Consider the following 6000-nt stretch of genomic DNA (forward strand, 5'->3'; position numbering starts at 1 on the left):
AACCCTATGAGGTAGATTACGTTGAGGGTGACTGGCCCAAAATCATTCAGCTCACTGGTGTGTTAAGTGCTGTCAAGTTGCTTCCAACTTTTGGCTACCCTGTGAATTAATGACCTCCATAACATCAGGCATTTGAACACAGGGCTCCCAAGTCTAACATAGTAATTTGCTGTGCCCGGGCTGGCTCCCCCATGTTGAAAAAGGCAGCAGGCAGCAAGAAGACAATTAGATAAGATCGTAAAGTCAGCACCTTCTCTCCTTTTAAATGTCATTCCTTGTCTGTCTCCAGATTGCTACTTTTAGGGCAATCTTCCCCTTATCGGAAGTGCCACACTCAGACTAACCCTTTCTCTCAGCTACAAATGCAGTTAGGGACCTCTCTCTCTTTGTCCTCTTTCCTATCAAGTATATTAATTCCTAAATAAACCTCCTTTGTCTACTCTTTAATCAGGTTGTGCACCATTGCTGTGTTAATTACTCTGCCAACACCACATACCTGATTTGAACAGTTATTTAGTACATTTCTGCTGTCCTCTCTTCAAGGACTTCAGAGCAGTGTATGTCGTTCTCCCTTTTTTCACGTTATCCTTACAACTGAGTGGGGATTTAAACCTAGGAATCCCACAGTGCAGTTCTAAGTTCAGCCAACTGTTTTAAATTGGACTGTCATGTGCTATATGTACATTGTTAGTGCAGCAGAGATCTATAGCTCAGGCTTAATTTAAAAATTATTCTAGCAAGTAGGGAAACTGAGCAGTTCTCCATATGTTAGGCATTTTGTTTAACCTGGGATTTCATATTCTTTATGTGTAACCTTTATGTGAGACCTGCCCTTATACTGTCACACTTAAATCCAGGTAGGCCGTTACTTTGTCCATGTAGTTGTTGTTCAGTTGCACAGTCGAGTCCGACTCTTCGCGACCCCATGGATCAGATCACGTCAGGCCTTCCTGTCTTCCGCCGTCCTCTGAAGTTTGCTCAATTTCATGTTCATTGCATCTATGACACTGTCTAACCATCTCATCCTTTGCTGTCCCCATCTTCTTTGACCTTCAATCTTTCCCAGCATCAGGGTCTTTTCCAGTGAGTGCTCCCTTCTCATTTGGTGGTCAAAGTATTTGAGCTTCAGTTTCATTATTTGGCCTTCCAGGGAACAATCAGGGTTGATTTCTTTTAGGATTGACTGATATAATCTTTTTGCAGTCCAAGGGACTCTCAAGAGTCTTCTCCAGCACCATAGTTCAAAAGAATCTATTCTTCGGCGCTTGGCCTTCCTTATAGTCCAACTCTCGCAGCCATACATGACTATTAGGAATACCATTGCTTTGACCATGTGGACTTTTGTTGGCAGGGTGATGTCTCTACTCTTTATCATGCTGTTTAGGCTCGCCATCGCTTTCCTCCCAAGGAGCAGGCCTCTTTTAATGTCATGGCTGCATATACAATGAAGCAGAAGTAGATGTTTTTCTGGTACTCTCTTGCTTTCTCCATAATCCAGCTAATGTTGGCAATTTGATCCCTAGTTCCTCTACCTCTTCGAAACCCAGCTTGTACTTCTGGCAGTTCTCTATCCACGTACTGCTGAAGCCTAGCTTGTAGGATCTTGAGCATGACCTTGCTAGCGTGTGATATGAGTGCAATTGTGTGATAGTTTGAACATTCCTTGGCATTGCCCTTCTTTGGGATTGGAATGTATACTGATCTTTTCCAATCCTGTGGCCACTGTTGCGTTTTCCAAATTTGCTGGCAAATGGAGTGCAGAACTTTAACAGCATCATCTTCTAAGACTTTGAATAGCTCAGCTGGAATACCATCACCTCCACTAGCTTTGTTGTTAGCAATGCTTTCTAAGGCCCATTTAACTTCACATTCCAGGATGTCTGGCTCAAGGTCAGTGATTATACCGTCGTGTTTGTCAAGGACATTGAGGTCTTTCTTGTATAGTTCTTCTGTGTATTCTTGCCATCTTTTCCTAATCTCTTCTGCTTCTGTTAGGTCCCTACCGTTTTTGTCCTTTATCATGGCCATCTTTGCATGGAACGCTCCCTTGATTTCTCCAATTTTCTTGAAGAGATCTCTAGTCCTTCCCATTCTATTGTTTTCTTCTATTACTTTGCACTGTTCATTCAGGAAGGCCTCCTTATCTCTCCTTGCTGTTCTCTGGAAATCTGCGTTCAGTTGGGTAAATCTTTCCTTTTCGCCTTTGCCTTTCGCTTTCCTTCTTTCCTCTGCTATTTGTAAAGCCTCATCAGAAAGCCACTTTGCTTTCTTACATTTCTTTTTCTTTGGGATGGTGGTGATTGCTGCCTCCTGTACGATGTCACGAACCTCTGTCCATAGTTCTTCAGGCACTCTATCTATCAAATCCAGACCCTTGAATCTATTCTTCACCTCTACTGTATATTCATCAGGGATGCGATCTAGGTCAAACCTGAATGGCCTCGTGGTTTTCCCAATTTTCTTCAGTTTAAGTCTGAATTTTGCAATGAGTAGCTCATGATCTGAACCACAGTCAGCTCCAGGTCTTGTTTTTACTGACTGGATAGAGCTTCTCCATCTTTGACTGCAAATTATATAGTCAATCTGATTTCGGTGTTGCCCATCTGGTGATGTCCATGTGTAGAGTCGCCTCTTAGGTTGTTGGAAAAGGGTGTTCGCTATGACCAGTGTGTTCTCTTGACAAAACTCTGTTAACCTTTGGCCTACTTCATTTTGTTCTCCAAGGCCAAACTTGTCTGTTATTCCAGTTACCTTTTGACTTCCTACTTTAGCATTCCAGTCCCCTATGATGAGGAGGACATCATTTTTTGGTGTTAGTTCTATGAGGTCCATGTAGAGGCCCAGTTTAAGGCCTAATTTAAATGTGATGCAGGTGAAGCAAAGATCTTCCCTGAGGGTCTCTGCATGGGCTCAGCCTCTTGTTTAAACTGTGCAGCAGCTTGTGCAAAGCAGCTACATGGGCTCAGTTTGCATGGCAAGGATCTGTTGTCTTTTTGCATATTATGCTGACAGGTAAACTAAGTACACATAGCTGCTTTGCACAGGTTGCAGCACACCAAGATGTTGAGCCCTTGCAGGGGAGAAGTTCAGATAACTTGAAAAGTACACTTGCACCAGGCTGTTCTTAAGTAGAAAAGCACTCAAGTCGGTTTTGTAGAGTTCTCTGTGCAATAGGTGAGGCTGCCATCCCTGCTCCCTTAGACTGCTAATATCAACAATTATTGGGTGTATTTTGATCTTGCCCTTTCTTGAAGGAGGCCAATGTGACGTAATTGCTCCCCCCTCCTCCATTTTACCTTAACAACTCTGTGAAATACATTGGACAAAAAATGTCTGCCCTAAAGTTACTCAGAAGAGTTGAATTTATGCACCAGTGAAGTAAACTACAGTTTAGGCCTCTACATTACTAAACTACAAAACCAAAAACAAACAAAAACCTTACAAGTGTTTTTTTGGGGGGTGTAACACCACGGGGCCTCTTAAATTTGACGCATGTTATGGCCTGCGTATTATCACCCAGCAACATTCACAACAAATGCAAATTAGAACCCGGGTGTCCCTCGCCCTAATCCAACACTCCAACCACTGCGCTAGCCCTGCGCCACTCTGGCCTATTAAATTATTCAAAGTGTGACCCCCCCCCCCTTTAAATCTATACCTTGCTATCAAGGAAGAGAGGTTTCGAACGGCCAAGTTCCGCCTCCTTCTGCTCTCTATGATAGACAGGTGATCTCCGGATGAGGAAGTGATGCGACCATAGAGAGGAACAGCCAAGAGCGGTCTGATGGTGGCGGCGGCGGAGGCCCGCGGCTCGCTCAGGTAAAAAGGATCGAAGTGATGTCTACGGAAGATCCATTCTCTCTCGCTCACCTCTCTCAGGTTTTCAGACACTCCGGGAGAAGAACCATCTGGCAGGAGGGAGCCCGGCTACCCTTTCCAGACCCACCCTAAGACCCTGCCCTAGGGAGTGCACGGAGTGGGAGGGAGGGAGAGAGCTCGGCGGAGTCTTCCTGTTCAGAGCGCGCCTGTCGGGCTTGAGTGGCTGAGTCGTGAGCCCTGCGGGGGTTCTCTGGAATCTGTCGGGTCTTCCTCACCCCTGCAGCTTGCAGTAAATCGAGCCTTTCTGCCTCTTCCAGTCAGTTTGAGTAACATTTTCTGATCCCGCTCGGGTTTTGGCGAGTCTCCGGCTGGAGAGAGAATGACCGCGAAGGCCTGACGTGGCACATGGGGTTGGTGGGGGGATGTCGACTCGAGGACGGCCTTTCCAGTTCATCTGAAAGATTGTGGAAGCTGGTACGTGGGACACAAGCTGTGCAGCTCCAGAGCTTTGAAACGAGCCCAGGGAACCCATGCAGCTGCTGAAGATTTGGTGTTTGGGGCTTGGGCAGTCATCTCTCCTCCCCTCCCCTTTTAGGGAATGTATCCTGAGATGGGAAGGAGAGAAGGCACATCAGGGGATGGTAGTTGACTGGTGAACTGTGTTTAATGTCCTCAAAGGAAGCATGGGTCAGTGGGGTTTTTGATAGCATATGTAAGATGTTCTGGTTGTGGTGAGAGCTGAAGGTGCAATATACCAGAATGTTTCTCTGTTAATGTCCCTGCTCCCTTCAGTGTTAAAGGGATTTTTGTGTTCATATCATGCCTTTGATGGAAAACATACCCCTTCCCATTGCTAGTCAAAAACTCTGTGCAATGGACAACTGCTGGTTTGCGGGAAAATATGGAAAAAATGAAGTTGGGGGCTAAAACAAACACACCCACCCAACCCATAACAGTGATGTTTACATGTACACAGATGTCACATTTAAAGAATGCCACAGGTTGCCAAAATGGTGCCTAGCCACTGCTACAAAAAAAAAGTGATGAATGGGGGGTGCGAATGAGGGGAAGGAGAACTGGCAAGGGTGAATGGCCAGAAGGAGGAAAGACCAGTCAGTGATCAGAGTGGAGAAAGAAGCAGAGACAGTGTAGGTGGAGGGCAAAAGGGTGGGTAAGTGGAGTCAAAGTTAGAGGGGAGGAAGCAGGGGCCAGAGAGGGAGGTAGTGGGACTTTTCCTCCACCACAAGTTCTTACAGCTCTCTCTCTTTTCTTAATAGTATTTACTGTCTTTGGATCCTGTTCCTTTTCTAAGGAGCTCAAGGTGATTGGGGGGCTTCCCATTTTATCCTCACAAGATCCCTGTGGAGTACATGAGGCTGACAGTGCACCCATGGCCATTAAGTGAGTTTCAAACCCAGGTTTTTGTAATCTAGGTTTGTTGCTACAGTGACTGTCCTGTTGTACCTGGCTGTCTCAACAGTGACCTGAATGGGGAGTGCCGTGCATGCTGGAGCTTGGTAGATCAGAAGTCTGATTATTTTAATCCAAACCCTTCTGTCTTTCTCCTTCCCAATTCTCTGTTGCCACAAGAGAGATATCTGAGTTGGGCTAAGTGATCAAGAACTTGGGTAGGTCAGCAAGAAGGAAATAATAGGCAGGAGATGATGGAGAAGGCTTTTAGGAGTAAGTCTGGAGAGGAAAGGATAAGTAGTACTGAGCGTCATACTAGGATGACCTGTGATCAACTCCCTCATCTATCTTAAAAGCTCTCTGAGTGACCTTAGGCTAGTTGCTCTTTCTCAGCTAGGAATATTGTTTGGATACAGTGGAGGGGGAAAAGTAATATACACTGCTTTGAGCTTTTTGCAGGAAAGGCAGAGTAAAAATGTGATCAATTTACTAAAAGCTTTGACTGCCAGCAGCCTGCAATGCGAAAAATGGGAACATTCAAGGTGGTGTTTTCCTTGTCTTGTATGCTGCTTAATAATCAGATATTGACAGACCTTTTTTTCCAGGAGAATTCTAAAAGGTGGATCCAGCCATCCTGATGCTCTCTTCTGATGGTGATGTTCCAGAAAAAAACAAACATTTTGACAGTCTAAATTCCTCCATGTCTGCTGTGGTACAAGAACTGTATGCTGAATTGCCGGTTGCCCTCACTGCTGAACGTATTGCTCTGTC

General features: G+C 45.2%; 1 protein-coding gene across 1 annotated transcript in view; it reads right to left on the reverse strand.

The window, feature by feature from the left end:
- DEPDC5 (DEP domain containing 5) overlaps positions 1 to 3727 on the reverse strand; it is a 70264-nt gene extending 66537 nt beyond the window's left edge. The window contains exon 1 of the mRNA XM_015416718.1: positions 3659 to 3727. The gene's annotated coding sequence lies outside the window, so the exon portion shown is untranslated. The remainder of the gene's footprint in view (positions 1 to 3658) is intronic.
- Positions 3728 to 6000: the final 2273 nt, after the last annotated feature.

The sequence above is a fragment of the Gekko japonicus genome, unplaced genomic scaffold, assembly GCF_001447785.1.
Source record: "Gekko japonicus isolate JY-2015 unplaced genomic scaffold, Gekko_japonicus_V1.1 scaffold16, whole genome shotgun sequence".
In the NCBI taxonomy this organism is placed as follows: domain Eukaryota; kingdom Metazoa; phylum Chordata; class Lepidosauria; order Squamata; family Gekkonidae; genus Gekko; species Gekko japonicus.